At 38.2% G+C, this 18,820-nt stretch overlaps 1 long non-coding RNA gene across 1 annotated transcript; it reads right to left on the bottom strand.

Moving 5' to 3' along the window:
* On the bottom strand, positions 1–6,030 carry LOC111768456 (uncharacterized). The gene is made up of 4 exons (XR_011427430.1): positions 5,879–6,030; positions 3,687–3,827; positions 3,202–3,511; positions 1–2,054 (listed from the first exon to the last, which is right to left on the bottom strand). It is a non-coding gene; the product is annotated as an uncharacterized lncRNA (long non-coding RNA).
* Positions 6,031–18,820: the final 12,790 nt, after the last annotated feature.

The raw sequence follows: 18,820 nt of genomic DNA, 5'->3' as shown, positions 1-18,820 counted from the left end.
ACTTTTTAAAGAGAAAGTTTATTTGCAAACTATCAGTGGAGATTTGGCCAAGTGCCAAAAAAAAAATAAATAAATAAGAATTACGGTATTAAATGACTTTTTAAACGCTAATTTAAAAAGCAATGACTTAAAAATTAATAAAACTTGAAAACGCAATATATAAACTTGATGGTACTAGGGACACTAATTCAATTTAGAAATTTGCTAGTTTAATAAATATTTTAGTTTTTTTAAAAAAATTAACATCATTGGGGCTGGCCCCGTGGCTGAGTGGTTAAGTTCTCGCGCTCCGCTGCAGGCGGCCCAGTGTTTCGTTAGTTCGAATCCTGGGCGCGGACATGGCACTGCTCATCAGACCACGCTGAGGCAGCATCCCACATGCCACAACTAGAAGAACCCACAACAAAGAATACACAACTATGTACCGGGGGGCTTTGGGGAGAAAAAGGAAAAAATAAAATCTTTAAAAAAAAAAAAAAAATTAACATCATTACTTTATAAAACCCTAAATCAACTTTTTCATCTTGGTCTTATCATGTGCCAATTTGCAGATGGATTGGTCCCTGAATCTATGTTTATATCAATGCAGACATGGGAAATAACAGAACACAAGTAATCAATAAAATGTTAAGGGTTATATTTTTTAGACCTATATTACCACCACATTTATTCTTTTAATATTTAAAATCACATAAAAAGAGAACTATTTGGAGAAAAAATGAATTGAAGTAGGTCTTATAAGCTTCAGGATAGGGTTTGTCTGGGGTTAAATAAATCTGTTTAGGAGCCATGCTCAAATAAATTATTGGGGAAGAAATCATTTTAAAACAAAAACAGACTGTTGTACCACCTGCTCTCCTGGTACTCCATCACTGTCCCACAGCATTGAAGGACGAAGATCATCTGTTATGCATTTTCTTGCTTTTAGTGATGACTACAAGATACAGATAATAAATCAGATTTTCCTAAACCCTTTACCTTCAGCCACTACAAAAATAAAATGTATTGATAAAACTCCATAATTTGTGAGCACAAGTGACTTTGATATGAAGCAAAGCTTCAAGAATTTTTGAAAGAAAAATTTAAATACTATAGGAGTTACTGATTTATAGTTTAACCTATTTGCAACGAATAGCCAAAGAGATGAATTCTGAAGTGCCAGGCCTGATTTACTCACCATAAAATGCCTTGTTTGATGTTTCTTTAATGAAATCAAATCGTTAAGATAATCAAAATAAAGAGAAAGGTCAAGTCACTGAGGATAAGCCACTTAACCTTATATCGTACTGCATATAACAGCACCGAGTAAGAAGCCAGTCTTCATAAATTGAATTCATTCCATATTCCTAATGCTTATGAATAAATCATCTTCTGTAATTAAATAATGTGTGCTGCTTTTCTGAAGCCCCCCTGTCAGTGGCTGGGTTGGTTCGTGTTTTCCAGATCTGGTCTCTGTCTGCTGGGGCGCCCCCTGTGGAGTCACAGAGATGCACTGTGCCCTGTGGCACTGACTGAATCTGGGTATTTGAGAAACCATAGGAGAACGAGAAGCTAATAAAGACTCCAGCAGCAAAACAGCTCAAGATAATGCTCTCAATTCCCTGAATTAGCCTGGAATTACATTTCATTTCTCCCAAAGAGAGCAACAGGTGATGTCCCTATCCTGTTAGAACCCCCTCCCACACATTCCATTTTCCAGAAATCTAATTCAGAGGCTGCACGGACACATACTCTCATAAGCACATAATAAAAAGCCCCATTTCTTTGTCTTTTGCTCCAGGTAATTTTTTTTTCTATTTCTGTAATACAATTCTCCCAAAGTTTTCAAATTCTAAAAGATATTTGAAAGGAAGGATTTCAGAGCTAAGGATCATATTTCCTGTTATCTGTCAGCAGCACGCTTAAAGTACATTTAAACATCATCTTCACCCTTCTGGAACATTGTTGCTTTTCACCTAAGAAACACATAACAATTTGATGCTTTTCTTTTATTCAAGGTTCATTTTTCATTCATCTGAAGCCAAATGGGGATGTTTCAAACCTATTTTTGGTAACTAAAATAAATCAAAAGGAAAAAGTAAGCATTTATTTTCTCCATATAAAACTTATCCCACATCCCATTGTTTTCTGCACAATAGGACATTTCAAGATAAAAAGCAACTTTCACGGTGGCCATACGTCCTGCAAGAGCAGCTCTCTGCCTTTTTTCTACTGAATGATGATGCTCACACTGTAGACAGTCCCAAGCCCCATGCCTGGAATGCTCTCACTCACTCCATTCCTCTCCCTCCCTCTCGATAGTCCCTCAGGACGCAAGTGAAGGTGGGCATGGCTCACCTTGACTAAACTCTGATTTGTAAAGAAAACAGTAAGCATTCCTCAAACGTCTATCATGTAATTACTACGGGTAAATAACGACGTTTGATACATTGACGTATTAAAGCCCTTCAGTGGCGAATCATATTTCAGATTTTTTAAATAAGATTTTCCTGTGTATATTCAATTTCAAAAACTAAACCCCACTATTTCTGTTAAATACACCTATATTTTTCAGACTTGTATTTTAAAGCTATTAAAAACAATATTCCCATGCAAAGACTGAGAAAATACATTTATTTGTCCTTCCCAGTAGTTGAAATCACCACATTCATCTCATTGATTTCAGGTTACGTCTACCATTTGCACATAAATCTTTCAAAAATATCTGACTTTGACACCAATTATTTAAAAGTCTGAAATGCTCGAATGGATTGAGTTCTTAAAATTAATATTTTATCAGCTACTTCCTGTACTCTTTTAAACCTAAAACATAACTAATACTACCCTCTAATTAAAACACTGCACCACAGTTTGATACAACAGAAGAATAAATGAAAACCTTCCTTCGATAAAATAAAAAGTCTCCGTTGTATTTACAAACATCTACCCAAGGTATTTAATAAAAAACGAGACTTTTGTCTTTTGACTCTGGCTAAGGCAGCACTTTCGTTAATAATGGTTAGGCATCCCAAATTTCATTTTTAGGAAAAGTCTGTGCTTGTGGCATTTACAATTGGACACATCCATTGCACTGAAATCATTGTTGGAAACAAACAGTGACTCCATTAATCATATGGGGCAAAAAGTTCTAAAAAATAAAAAGTCCCACAAATAAAGGTAATGAAGCCACTTTAAACAAGAAGAAGAACACGCGCATCTTACCTAAGTGGACTTGGGACAAACATCATTTTCCTTCCATGAGGACGGTGACACCAACCGACAGCCTAACAAACCAGCAGGGGAATCAAGAGTAACAGCCAGTCAGACGGATGTGCCTGATGCTTGGCAAACAACCACAGTTTGCTGAACACTGTTGACGAGACCTCATTGCCCTTCGCCCCTTCACAGCCAGGTGAGGCTGGGGGCCAGCTTTGTACTTGCAAAGCAGACATACCTTCTGGGGAAATGGTCGAGCCACACTTGGAACCACGATTATTTGAATAAGATTTCTACAAGTGGGTGGAAAAGTTTCCTGGAAAAAAATTAGAGAAATGTTTTTCTGGACAAGCACTCTGTTTGCTTCAAAATCTATGTCAGAGTTCAAATCAAATTATTTATAAATTAACATATAAATAAATTAATTGATTCACCATTTTTCAGCTATTATCTAAAAATGGTAGTAGGGTTTTACAAAAGGCTTTGCTCACTGGGGAGGTGTGTGGCTGGTTAGTCAGATTTTAAATGGCGATGAGCAGGATGGAGGGATCAGCAGGAAAATGGAAGTAACACCACCAAACAGAACCGGTAATCTTTCTCTCTGCCGCTCTGAGCTCAGCGTGGTTTTATTCCTGAACAAGACAAAGCCTTTATTCCTAGAAAGTATCAAGGAGGGAAGTGCAGAAACCAACTACGATGGAAAGGTTAGTTGTAACACAATAGTTTCATTTGAGAAATTAGACTTTAAACGAATCCATTTGCTTATAAATTAATGTTTGAATTATTTTTACACCGAACATTTATTACCGTTATAATAAGAAACTAGGCAATAAACTCATGAAGAAATACTAGTAACTATACCCAGGGCGGAGACTCAGAGACGGTGCTCATGGCTGCCTCTGATGTACTACTGACACCAGATTAGAATTTTTAAAACAATTATTATGATGGCCACGTAACGGAAAAAAAATACCCTTAATTAACAGAATAAAATAATAGATGGGAAAATCAAAAGTACAGTAGTCCCAACATGGTATTAGAATGGAATAGAGCTTACTTTTTTTTCTGTAACAGCAATAACATGAATCACAGTTGTATTCTTTGTAGACAAATATTAAAAATTAGTCGGCACTTTGGGAGATGCAGTCTGCGAGGCATGTGAGAGGAAGAACATGATCTTTGCAGACAGAGGGCAGACACCTTAGAGCACCAGCTCAGTGTCTTTTTATTTGGACAGCTTCATAAGTGACTTCACTCCTCTGGGTTTGAAAAGAAGGAGTGTTGTCTCCCAGTAGGATTATTCTGAAGCTTATATGTGATTATATAAGTAAAGTGCCCAGGACATAGTAGGCCCTAAATTAACCATTGCAACTGATCATTGCAGCTGATAAATAAAGGTGCCTGTGAATCAGCCAGAAGTCAGCAGAAGACTATCCAGATGTTAGCAAGAACAGATCAGGGGGCCACCCAGAGGTTAAATGACATGCAAAATAACTTTTTCACCAATAAAAAACTGAGAATTATATATGTCAGGAGGAATGAACACAGGTTTACATAACTCACTTAAAAATAAAAAATATGTATATACCTATCGTGTTGAGGGATCTAATTCAATGACACACATTCAAGTAACTAGACTCCAAATATCAGAACCGTCAAAATCTTTTAAAATGTACCTTCAAACTGAATGCAAAACCTGTTATACACTAACGAAATTTATTTTTTTAGTATTCTATCAAAAAGCAAACAATTTTCCATGGGAATATAATGAGCACTGTTTTGCTGAGGCCATGCAAGATTAAGCTGTTATGGGAAATAGTTACTTTTAAATATAACTTCCTTAATTCCAAAAAACATTTAAAATTTAGACTCTAAATTTTGGAGTTTATGTAAATTATTAATGAAAACCACTATAGCTCTACTGGCTTAAACTGTGTTATGTTAGTAATGATCAAAATCCTATCTACGGCTTTAAAAGAGAACTGCAACATTTCATTAATGCTTATTACCTTCATGTAAATCACCACATAGATATGAACAGTCTCCCCTAAATGATTTAATCTTCTCTCTAAGGCTTTGGCCTACGATTCAATTATAAATTGGATGCAGAATATGCCATTCTTCCTCTGGCACTCCAAATTTCCTGAGCTCCTAATATTTTCTCAAATGTATATTTTATTAAGAGAAAAAGAAAGTATATTGAACAGTTCAATTGGCATTGAACAGTGGCATACTTAGTTGATATCCAGACTCTTAAAACATAACATTCTAAAATTAAATTTAGTCTGAAAATCACTAATATTCATAAAATGGAACCTGGTTTTGAGTGACACTAAATTTCTAAGTGCTGACATTCCTTTCTACATGAGAACCGAAGAATTCAGGATAGTCAAAATGAATCATTAGGAATTAGACGCATTTTCAAACTTCTTAATTTAAAAGAGATGCCAAGTTTTCAATTTTAGTATCTTGTTTCCATTACCGAAAAAAATAATTACATCCTTTTCTAAGTCCAAATTCTTTAGCTTGGATAACAACTTTTTATGCTTTTTTTCATAATCTCTTTTTCTATAATGAAACCCTTTAACTCCAGAGATAGTATTTCATCTTGAGATGCTGTCTGCCTGTGAATCAAAAAAAGATAGGAAAGAGAACAAGACACATCGTTATAAGACTAACTTACGTGTTGCAGGTACACAGCCCAGCTGCTCAAAGCGAGGTTCATGGCCAGCAGCACGAGCATCATCATGGAACTTGTCAGAATCATGGAATCTTAGGCCCACTCAGTCAACACCCACATTTTAGTAAGATCCGAGGGTGATGAGGGTAATTTGCCTGCATGTTAAAATTTGAGCCACAATGGTAAAACAATGGGTACAGTGGTGTTAGAAACATCTGATTCGTAGGTCTTATCAACAATGAAATTAAGTCAATTCAGTGATGAAGTTACTCTACAAACTTAAACGCTGGGAAATTGGGGCTGAAAGGTGCTTGAAAACTGATATTTCCCCTGAACCTCCACCCCAAAGAGAAATAGGAGGAAAAAAATCCATTAGACATCTGTTTCATCCTTTGTTTAAACTCTCTCTCTCCCACTCAACTATCACTTTCCTTTTTCTTTTTAGAGCCCAAGAAGCTAATTTCAGGAAACTGAGTCCATTGCATTAGAAAATAGCTTTCTACCAAGTGGGATTATTGAAGGCATTAAAACTCGATTTTAAGAAACAGATCACACAATTATTTGGCTTCATTTCACAGAGGAAGAAGCGCCTTCATGCTGTTTCTAACAACACAATATAGGTACACTCAATAAACTTTTTCATGGAATTCTAAGAATGCTATCTTTAGGGGCAAAATAAACCAGTTGCTCTCCTCAGGATGAAAGCAATAGATGGTCATCCAAACTACTTAAGAAAGTAATATTGAGTTTTTGTCTTCTTTTAAAGAGTGAGTGATTACTTAGAGTTCTCGAGAATCAGAAATAGTTCAAACCAAGCTCTGCAGGAAGTAAGAAATAAGGCTCATCATGTCCTACCCCAGAGAATCTGAACAGCTGTTCTTTAATTTGGGAGGCTGGATGATGGCTGTGACAAGTGAAAGTGCTTAAGATTTAACTGCGTTGGAGTCTGAACATTTTTTATACCCTATTTGACAAAATGGGAAAAAGGAGAGATTAACTACAGGGAAGAAGAGAGACCGGGAGACAGAGGTATTTCCTCTCTCCTTTATGTAATGACATGGATTCAGTGGTAGGAAATTAGCATAGATATATAGGAAATAAGTGTCTAAACACCCTCTCATCCCTTGATAGGCCATTAATCACAATGGGATTAAGCAAATCATCCCTCTAATATCCACGAGGGTTCATCCACGGAGGCTCAGATGCCATCTGGCTGCCGCTGGTCTTCCTCATTTCTACTCCTTCCTCAGTGCTGACCTTTAGATAAGGAAAATAGTTTTCTTACAAGACTTCATTTAAAATGAAGGCAATTAAAAATAGATTTTGAAATTTTCAGAGGAAGTCACAGTACAATTCAGAATATATTATTTTCATCCACGCCCAGTTTTTCCATATTATCACTTAAAATGCAATTACATGATTTGTGCTGAGGTGTCTGAGTTTTTCACGCGACCATTCAAGAATGCGAAGTAGATTAATTAAATTTCCGGGAAATCTGTCTTTATCACTACTCAGAAGGAGATGAATATATTTTCTCTAATTTACAGAATTAGAGAACTTAATCGTGGATTTACGTATGGATCAAGCACACACGCTTCTGAAATAGAAGTAAATTATCAGCAGCACATTATCTCCATTGATTGTCTCTCAGCACATATTTTAATTCCTTATGCTCAACGAACACGGTAAATTTTTTGTTAGTTCCATAGTCGGTCATCTACAGAAAGGAACCAAGAGACACGTGTTTTTATAATAGAAGATCTTTGTCCTGCGAACACTCTATCATCAGGAAGAAAATAGTAAGTTTTAGAATTGCCTTTTTTAAAATGATGCGATTCAAATGTTCCTTTATGTACAAATCAGATCTCCATATACAAAATAGAATGCCCAGTGGTTCACAACTGGGATGCAGATGTCGAGAACGTGGCTGATTTGGGAATAAGAAATTAAAATGCAATATAGACGAGAGCCAGACGAAATATCACCAGGTCATCAATTCTTTGCTCCTGCAGTTGTTCTAGAATCATTGAGGATCCAGCAGGCATTTTCTTTTCAGCTTGTCCCAAAGGCAGTCTGCAGTGGAGGTCATACTGAGTTGGGATTTGAGGAACTGGCTTTATTTCCATTTCAGCCTTGAGCTAACTTTTTCGGGTGAGTCATATTTCTGGGCATTCATAAAGCTGACTGTATCAGCGATCCTCCAGTTGAGAAGCTGGACCAGCAGCCTCAGCAGCATCCGGGAGTGTGTTAGAAATGCTACTTCCCAGGCCCCACCCTAGACCTACTGAATAAGAAACTCTGGGTTCGGCCCAGTAGAACGTGTTTTAAGCAGCCAGTCAGATGACTCTGAGATACTCTCAAGTTTGGAGATGGTTGGACTGTGTGATGTCTAAAGTTCCTTCTAGCCGTGAGGGAATTAGCAAGCAGAACCACCCACTTATGAGGATAAGTGGAGGACTTGACCAGTGAGGTCAAGACTGTGTCTTACTTGGCCCCAGCACCCAGACGCCTCGATGAACCAGTGTACAATTGGGGATGTCATCTCCACAGCAAAGTAATCTCTTCTCCCCACAAATTCCAGTTACGCTTTATCTATGACTGTTTTATGGGAAATGTCACCCTTTTATTGTCACCCTGTTATTACTGTCATTTGTGTATATGTCTTATCTTTTCTATAAAACCGTAAAACAGTTTTCCTTCCTAAATCCCACAGGGCAGTGTTTCTCAAACTTCACCAGGGATAAAGGGCTCCAGAGGGTGCATTCAACACAGATTGCTAAGCCCCACCCAAGGAGTTTCTGATAGAGGATGTGTGAGGGGAGCCCGAATTTTTAACACTGTGAGGCTGATGCTGGTCTGGGGACCCCACTTTGAGGACCACTGCCACAGACCAAACCCCAGACACGGGGCACAGGGATGACTGCTTGTGGAGCTAACAGAAAGCTTACGGAGTCCGCTGAGAGCAAGGAGTTACATTAGATAAGTTGCAAGATTTTCTTAAGAGTTTAACAAGTCTGAAACAAGGATAAAGTAGATACACTTATATGCTTATAATATGCATAATATTTATATGTAGCCTATTTTTCTAAATAGAAACATTTACTACTAAGTCTTTGATAAGCACAATATAATTTATCCTTTTTATTACTGTTTTTTTCTAAATGGCATATCTCCTCTCACAAAGAAACTTCTTAAAAATCTTAAGTGTGATAAATAAATTAAATTATGTTTAAAATATTGTAATATGAAAATTCTATTTGTCTCTACATAGGTTTGCATCTTTCCAGGTCCTCCCTCAAACTATTTTATAGGTTTCCTGAAAAGTTGGAATTATTGCTTAGATTAGGAACAATCCAGGCAGATATGACAGGGGGGCCACTAGGAAGTTTAATAGGAGTGCCATTCTGAAAAACAGAATCCAGGTGTTCAAACTAAACAGACAAAGTGATTTGAGACAAATATCTTATCTAAGAAAAATACAGTGTGAGATAATACAAATTCATATTGTTAGCTAGTGGTTATTTATATTATAAAATAATTTATCTGCCTTCAAATGATTCAAAGATTGGTCTGTTAGCTAATAAGTTTCTTAATTGTATCTTAAATATGATTTAATTTTTACACACAGCTCTTTCAGAATTATATCTTCCGTATAAACCAAGGCATACCTGCATTTGGAAAACCAGTGCGGAGCAGGGCACAGGTTAATTACACAGTATGCTAATTTCCCAAAAGTTCTGGAATTTTAACTTCGCTTCTGACAGCTTCATAGAAAATGTAAGTCTCACTAACACCATAATAGCATTGCCATTCCAAGCTGTAAATTTTTAGGATTGATGGATTAAAGCACAGGCCACAGATTTTCATTCTATAACATTTGCCTGCAGTTGATACAGAACTTTGAAATATCCTAATTTTTCTGGTAATTGTGACCTATTGCCAGTCAGCCTGACTTCCTTTCCCCTTGTGACTAACTGTTCATTCACTCACTCAGTAGGTACTGAGTGCTGAGTCATGCTGAGTCATGCGGCCTTTCCCTAGGCACTGGGGACAAAAGGACACGTCCTCGCCTTACAGACTCACCTTCCAGTGGAGGAATTCAATACTAAAAGTCAGCAGATAAACACACTAAATATATCAGCATTCTATATAAGTAAGATAGTATCTTATTCTTGGTACAGCGCTTACTTTGTGCTCAATATTTAATTGACTACGTAAGCGTATTCTTCATTGTTTGCAGATGGCTGTATCCTTAAAATAAAATAAAATCTCAATAAATAAGCTCAATAAAACAAGTTCAAACTTATATTTGAACTCATAATACAGTATTCTAATCAAATAAGTTACATTTTCTCATAGTTATTCTTTGAGACTCTAATTCAAGATCTATAATGTGAGCTAAGAGACTTCATGCATACTATACATCAAGAATTTAAATGTGCATTTTAATAGAATGGTTTTTTTTGTGATTCAAAACATAGTAAAATATTATGGCTGAATGCTAAGTAAATCCTTCTTCTGTTGCTTAGCAATCCTCCTGTTCTCAATCTGCAGATTCTACAAACACAGCATTACTCCCTGCCTTCCTCCACCTTCTATTCCTGGAAACCACACACTAATCTAAGGAAAGATGAAAGTTAATTAGAGCTTTATTGCATATATTAACCATGGCATGAAGCAAGGAGTTATATAAGAGAGTAAATTATGGTTGCTATAGGAACCATAAGTTAGCATTTTTGGGAAAAAGCTTTAACTCTATTCAGGTCAAATATATTTTAGAGAATAATACCAAGAGAAGAATACTCTGAAAGATCAATTTTTAAAAAATAAATTTGCAGAGATTTCACTTTTTCTCTAAAATGCACATAAAGAATAGCCAAGAAAAGACCTGTTTCACAAACTTGAATAAAGGAATGAAATTTTAGTGGCACTGATATTGACCACAATCATAAAATTTACTCACTTTTTGTACTATCTTCATTATCTGATTATTTTTGATAACATATTCTACTGCTTAATGAAATCAGACTCTATACAAAGCTTGTATTCTGATACTAAAAATGTAAAAATCAAGTTCCTGTAATCTATTTAAGTCCTGATATGTAATACTTTAAACTCCATTTGGAATTCACTGCAGACAACAAAATCTGTCCATATTCTCTGGCAAATGAAAGACTGTCTTTCAATAATCAAAGTGGGCCAGCTTTGGGAAATAATAAAAAGAAGATAATTTAGGTGGTCAGAAAATTTTTAACGTGAAAATTGGCGATTCTCACTGCATGGCACTGTGATATCATGCTGATAATTTTCATCATATGATTTTTTAAAACTACAAGCTGAGATGACTAAGCAAAAATACTTTCTAGGAGGCCAACTTTCTGTGTATTTATTTCTGGTGTGTTATCTACTCTCTACATTCTCCAAAATTGTTAACACCAAACGGCACTCTAGTCCCACTGGGCGTGCATTTTTAGTCCTTCCCTAGAGGTTGGCACAAATCAATTCTATTACTTGTAGTTAAGAGGGTACATATGTTGCCAAAATCACCACCACCGTGATAAACCCAAGTAACTACTGGGTGACTTTTGGGTAGTTCACATACATGCTTTTTTTTTTCATTAAGTGCTACTCTTCCGAGGAAAAGTTAAAAGGGAAAATTGTTAGTAATTTTGCTACAAAATGTAAACTACAGAGAGTTCATGATAATACTCTAAAAAATGATTACTACTTTTTTCCAAATAATAACCAAATAGTCTTTAATCAAAAAAAAGGGTGAGTTTCATTTCCACTGAAAACGTTGCATTGAAAATCATTTCTAAGCTATAAAAGGTAAACACAAATAATGACATTGCAAAACATCCTACATAATTAATTTATGGGTTTAAATTTATGAATACATATATTTTCTTGGCTACTGGCTACAATGATTCACAACTGAATATTTCCCTCATTATAGACTTATTAATTAGAAACAAAACATAACACTCCCCAAAGCCAATAAATCCTACAGATAAGAAAAATAAAGTCGCAAAATAGCACAGATGATTACAAAGGAAGATAATAAAGAAAAACAGGAAACTTAGACATACCAAATCTGTTTTCTCTATCTTGTGATCACATTACCAATTAAATCTGTTTCCATTTTCAATTTAATACAAAGATACTATAGAGAATAAAATATTTCTACGAACACCATCCATTCTAATACAAGATTGTTCTTAAATTTGAGAAGCAAGCTTCAGCTCCCCCAGCCACTCATCCGCTTCCACCGAACAGCCCTTTTCATTGTGGAGAATTATTCCATTTACTGCCTACCTTTCTTCTAGAGACTCTGCCGGCTGGTTAGAACCTTCTGATAGGCTTGGAGATTGTTCTTGCTCAGTTTCCAAGCTGTTGCATCTTTTACTTACAAGGAATGTTAGATTTCCCAATGTGCTCCAGTGAGACGTGGAATCCTAATTGCCCCACCAGGTAGGCTGTCCGATTGCTTAAAGTTTTTAGGGTGTATTGCATAGGCTTTTAAATATTCCTTTCATTTGAAACTTAAGAACAAAAACAACCACATCTGGTTCAGAGTAAATTAAAGACCCATGGTCACTGAGTTAATTCCGCGGTGATGAACTTGCTGACAGGATACTCAATGCAGTCAGGGGTTGGCAGCCGCAGCAAACCTGCTTCATTACATGGCCCTCACTGCTGCCTCTGTGCCTTTTTTTTTTTTAAAGATTGGCACCTGAGCTAACAAATGTTGCCAATCTTTTTTTTATCTTCTCCCCAAAGACCCCCGGTACACAGTTGTATATTCTAGCTGTGAGTGCCTCTGGTTGTGCTCTGGGAGACACCGCCTCAGCGTGGCCTGATGAACCGTGCTGGGTCTGTGCCCAGGATCCGAACTGGTGGACCCCGGGCCGCCCAAACGGAGTGCGTGAACTTAACCACTCGGCCTGGGGCTGTGCGCCCCTTCCTGACAGCTTGGCCAAGGGGTGTGGGCACAAGTGGGTGTGCAGCCCTGGACACACTCAGTCATTGTTCTAAAGGAAGCAAAGAAAAGGGAGGGAGAGAGGAAGGGAGGGAGAGAGGGAAGAAGGGAGTTGAAAGTGAAAATAAAGAGGGATGGGATACATAAAACGAATGCTTTCTACCCCAAAGTGAGGAGTCCAGATGTTGGATGGGGCCCTGCATTAACTGGAAAGGGATTGTGAGGTGAAGGGGAGGAAGCTGAGCAAGGCTGAAAACCTTCTAGATGTCTCCAGTGGAGGTTAGGGGGCCCAAGCAAAACTGCAACACAGTTGCCCTGCGCCCCCCAGCAGCCTGCTGTACCACCAGGTCCTTTCATGCTGTCATCAGCTGCCCCAGGTGCTCTCCGACCTTCCGAGTTCCTCATCCAACCGGAGCACACCCTCCTTCTGAATCATATTCCTTCTCCTCCCAGGTAACTAAAATCCCCTATAATTCTCCATCCCTGAACAGTGCTTTTCACCAAGGTGTGGATTTAACAAGCTATCAGAGTGACATTGTCTCAAGCACGGCAGAGAACATGGGTATTTTTAGCAATGCTCTGGAGTCACAAAGTCTTAAGCGCTCCTGGCTTACCAGGTTCCACCCTCTCTCCTCTGGTTTATGCCCGCCTCCTCTATCTCACAGGGTCAAGTTCAGAGGAGGTCTCAGCCAGGGCTATTCTCCCCCAGGGAATTATTTGGCAATGTTTTTCATTGTCACGACTGGGGAGTGTGGGTACCACGGCATCTGGCAGGTAGAGGCCAGGGATACTAAGAAACATCCTAAAATGCACAGGACCGCTCCCTCAAAAAGGATTATCCAGCCCCAAATGTGAACAGTCCTGAGGTTGAGAACCCCGGAGTTAGAGTCAATGTATTACAGCAGCATTATCACTCCAGGCCACAGGCCCTCACCTTTGGCCAGCAGCAGCCCTCAGCAAGCCCTGAGTCACAGTGAGTCAGGCACTTGAACACGAGGAAATCCACTACTGCTGGGGGAATTCACGGGCAGGGCAGGGCATGGGCTGGGGACTAGGCCATCTCAGTCTGCAGCTGACTCCCCTCTGAGCTCCATCACCTTCTCCTGCCCAGTCCTGAGACACCCACGGAACACTCCCGAAATGACTAGGAAAATATGTCACAGTGTACCACTCTCGATGCTTCCTCAATAACGACATTAAAGCTGGTTTGTGCAAAAATGCAGGAAAACAGTTTCGTTCTTTGGATTAGGTTCCTGTTTGTTGTGGGTCTTGCCTTTCAAGGTCTAAGATTCTCTTAAAGAGAATGCACCGGGTTATGTCTCATGTTTTGACTTCAGCACGAGATTAGTGAAGAAGAGAGGGCCTGGATAAATTTTTAGGCAGTTCTAAGTGTATTAAAATTAACATTCCTACAACTGAATTCATTTTTTCAAAATTTCCTTTATCAGTTTAAAAATGAAACGCAAAAGCTGTGCCCAAACCTGAAGGTCACATCTGCCTGGTGGGCGACCTCCTCTAACCGCTGGGGTCTCTTTCCATCTGGACCTCAAACACAGGGTGAAAAAGACTTCCCTCTTCACACTATTTTACGGAAAACACATTTATATAGCCATCAGTTTAAGCAGTTCTTAGGCTTTATAGCAATGAATATGGATTACACTTGTGACAGAGAAAACCATTTGCAGAAATCAGAGGAGGATGAAGGAAATGACAGAGGAAAAGTGACAAGTAGTGTGACAACTGAAGCTGAGGTGACCACACTCAGAGGAAGAATTCTAGACTCAAGCCTTTTCCTACTAGATGATGAACGATGCCGAAATCAGACTTAGCAACCTCCCTGTAATTCTCTTACCCCTTACAATGCAGAATTCAAAATTATCTATATAGAAATATATGTTCTATAGAAATTTATAAATAAATATAAAACATATTTATAGAAATAGATGTTCTTATAGAATTATGCTAGTGCAGATCTGTATAGAGGCTCCTTTCTTGAATGCAGTATAATTCAATCTGATGTCAGCCTTTAAAGAGAATATTTAAAAATAGATTAATATTAATAGGTACAATATTAAATAACATTCAAATATTCTGAGTTCATGACTAAAACCAGACTTTGAAAACCTTTTATAAATGGTCAGATAACAGACAAAATATTAAGAACTTTACTGAAGCTATAAAACTATAAGAAATAAATCTGCCTCTCATAAATGGTTCTATAGTAATCAGATTTAAAAAAAAATAAACAATGAAGCAGCTTCAGATGAACTATTCTATCTCTGCAGTTCTGTAACCTTCCACATTTAAAAAGTGTGCTGTGAAATTCATGGGAAAGTCTACAGAAAACAGTCTCTAGAAATCCTTTTGCAAACTGCAGGAGGCTAATAATCACAACTCCCTTCAATTCACACGGTTTTGCAATAATCGCTATTCTGTTACCTCTTACAGCTTGTTGCTCAATATTTCTTTCTCTAAGCTGGTTGCCTTCCTCCAACAGCCGCGGAAGGCGTGAGAACAAGAGCTTTTGTATAAAATAACTTTAAGATGAGCAAACTCAGAATGTCAGCTTAATTCTTTGGCACACTCATTTTTAGAAGATTATCTTTTACAAAAGAAATACCCTCCCTGAATCTTCTTTACATGAGGAACCCCCCAAAAACCGTCTGCCAACAATTGCTTCTTTCTTTAAGAACATAACCTAAATCATCCTTGGCTTTTTTGTTTCCTCATTTAAAAAAAAAAGACAGAGAACAAATTTCCTAAGTCTTTTTCTCCATTTTCTCCCTCTTCCCTTTGACATATAAATATGCAAGCAAACTGATTTCCTATTTCTAAATGCTCAATTTTAGTTAACCTCAGAAAGGAAGTTTGAAACGATGCACAAAATGACAGAGTTCCACATGCAACAAAACTATTAGTTCCTTAAGCCTCATGGGATCCATTTTTATTTGCAATATCCACATACCTTTCAAAGTAAAGTTCCAATTTACAACAAATTTACTGAGTCTACTCCCTGCCAGAAAGATGCCCAGGACTATATTGTCAGTGATGGTGCATGCAGCCACGCACTCCTGTGGTTTAACACAGGCTCTTCTCACAGCTCACGCGGACAGAAGCACAGCGCTGTTGCTCTTTGGCCTGGCTTCCTCCTGTTTAAGCATTAATCCTCGCACCACAGCTAATAGTATGTGCTCAATAAACACTCACCGACAAATGCAACAATTCAGCTACGTTCACAGATTTCCACCGCAGCCACATTCTTAACAATCAAGGGGCAATCTCAGGCGTCTTTTGGGCACCTGTTTTCTCAAGGCATCAATCATCATTCTCCTTTCTATTTTTAAAAAAATGTTTTTGCCATTCTTTTCAAAATTGTTTTTTGGGGGAAGAAATGTTGGTTCTGATTACCTGGGCCATGCCCGTATTTTCTTTTTTTAGTCCACTTCTGAAGGAACCCTGAAAACCCGTCAGACCATGCACATACCAATGTGAAACAGTCACCCTGCCAGCAATGTGTCCACCCCGTTCCACTCAGCCCTGTAACAGTCTCCTGTGAATGGTACGTGGCCTCTTCAGCCATCGATTTCAGTAACATTACTCCACAGCTTTGTGGTAGGCAGTACTGTAAAATGTGGGACACTGGTCTTCAGTCTGGGCCCCTAAACATCTAGCTGGCTCTCCGTACGGTACTCATTTGGAGTTTGGACTAGATCATTGGTTCTCAAAGTGTGGCCCCTAGAAACTTGTCAGAAATGAAAATTACGAGATCACACCCAGACATATCGAATGAGACACCAGACAAGGGCCCAGCAACGTCTATTATAACCTCCGGTGACAGTGACATGTGGTCCAGTTTGAGAAACTTTGGACCAGATGATCCCCAAGGCCTTCTCAAACCATCAGATTATCTTCTAGAACTAGCACATTCAGCTAAATGCCATCAATTATTCCTAGTACTCTGAGGAAAATATCATAATCAAGAATGCCACATTCTTTATACATTCTTTATACTTTATACCACATTTAAATACCAGGATTATTTAAAAATTCACTACATTTTCACAAGGCCAAAATTTATATTAGCAAGTGTTTCCCACTTAAGGGGACACTGTGACAAATGTTTGATATCGTTTTAACTAACTGAGGTGATCTCCAAATTCCATCTCTGTTTCCTTCTTATTTGTAAGCAGGGGGCTGATTCCAGCTCTTGTAAAAAGTAAATATATGCTTTTATGATAGTTAAGGTGCATGCATTTTGATCTATTTCCCAAGACCAGCAGCTACAGATCGCGTTCTCCCACTTTCCCATCCCACCTGTGAGAAACACTGGACTATAACCCTGCAGGTGAAGACACGCACAGAGCTCCCCGAGCAGTTCAAACAGCAGAGGCATTTCAGGATTCCCACGTACGGGGAACGCAAACTCATCAGGAAGCAGGAAGCCTCATCCGTTTCAAGAATTCTAACCCCAACTAGATCTGATCCTAACATGTGATTCAGTAAAGTTCATTTCAACATTAACAACGGGAACTCGTTTCAGCTAAGAACCATAACCTCCGAACACGAAAATGTCAGACTTAGATGATACTGTCCACTTTTCTGAGGCTATTACAAAAGAAGGGCAAAAATAACCCTTCGAAATGACATAAAGCCTGGATGAGTCAGGGACCAGAAGGAAAAGCTGTTGAACAGCAGGGGTCAAGTTTAAAAGTTAACTTTTGCTCCCCAGGACAAAGGCTCCTTTCCTAGCCAGTTTCTGTTTTCACAGGTGATGGCCTCACAGCCAGCTCCCCTCTCCCTCGACTTTCTTTAACACTGAAGTCAGCCCAATTTTTTCAAGGAAACAAATGCTGTTATCTCTTCACCAGATAATACCAGGAGGCATTCTTACTAGCCAAATACTCTGACATATTCTTAAAAACAATGTCCTTTACTCCTCTCAATTTTTTCAAGAAAATAACAGAGAAGTCTACAAAATTCAGAACTAATATTTTCCTGCTCCAGGCACACGAACAAATTGCTTTCATGAGAATCCAAAAAGCATTTATTTTACAGTACTCAGTAAAAGCATACTAAAATCTTCTGCCCTGCCATCCCAAACCTGTAAGGAATTTAGTCAGGCAAGGGACTAAATCTTGTGGGAAGATGATGAATGCACCCAGCAACCTATTTCATTTCCAATTTCCCATTTTCAAATATCCCCTGTCATGAGTATACACATTTCTTAAGTAAGTTAGATACCAGGTAGCATTTTATGTCAAAAGGCGTCCAAAACACCAAAACAAAACTGTAAGAAACACTCAGCAAATGCTTTTTAAAAAGAGTCCTTCACAGTTACTGATACAGGTCTTTAGAATTTTCGACGCTTTAGATCTAGTGAAGCATTCCATTTCTTCGAATGCAAGAAAGAATCTTTACAAAGGCATACGTTTTAGTAGTTTCTCCTCATTTATATACCTAGAATACACTGCCTTCCAACTGAGTTTAATGCTAAACTTAGGTGACATCAAGAGTGAAAAAAATGGCCACAGGACCACACACGAAAAATTCTCTCCTCCTCCACATTGGAATACTGAGATGTCACCTGGGCAAAGGACACAACATTTTAAGGCAAGATATGTTAATACAGCTTTAAAGAAACTTGTGGCCTATGATTTCTTTTGGCTTCCTCAACAGAATAAATCAAGATTTTGTCAAAAGACCCTTCAGAAGACTTCGTCTACACTCCACAGACACAGGGTAGATTGAGTGCTCTCGACACACAGTCATACACCTTTTTGTACCCCACAGAGGTCATATTAGTAAAGTGGCCCTTCAGGAAAACAAAACAGAAAATGAAAAGCTCACACTGCCTCCTACTGTTGGAAAGAAAACTTAGTGAGGTCAAAATGGTCCACAAACTGCTCAGTGTAATGAGAGTAGGGGGCTGGTCTTGGTTTTACCTTCCCTTCTCTTCCTTTTAATCT

This window comes from Equus caballus, chromosome 16, assembly GCF_041296265.1.
Source record: "Equus caballus isolate H_3958 breed thoroughbred chromosome 16, TB-T2T, whole genome shotgun sequence".
In the NCBI taxonomy this organism is placed as follows: domain Eukaryota; kingdom Metazoa; phylum Chordata; class Mammalia; order Perissodactyla; family Equidae; genus Equus; species Equus caballus.
This window is presented reverse-complemented; position numbering and strand designations above follow the sequence as displayed.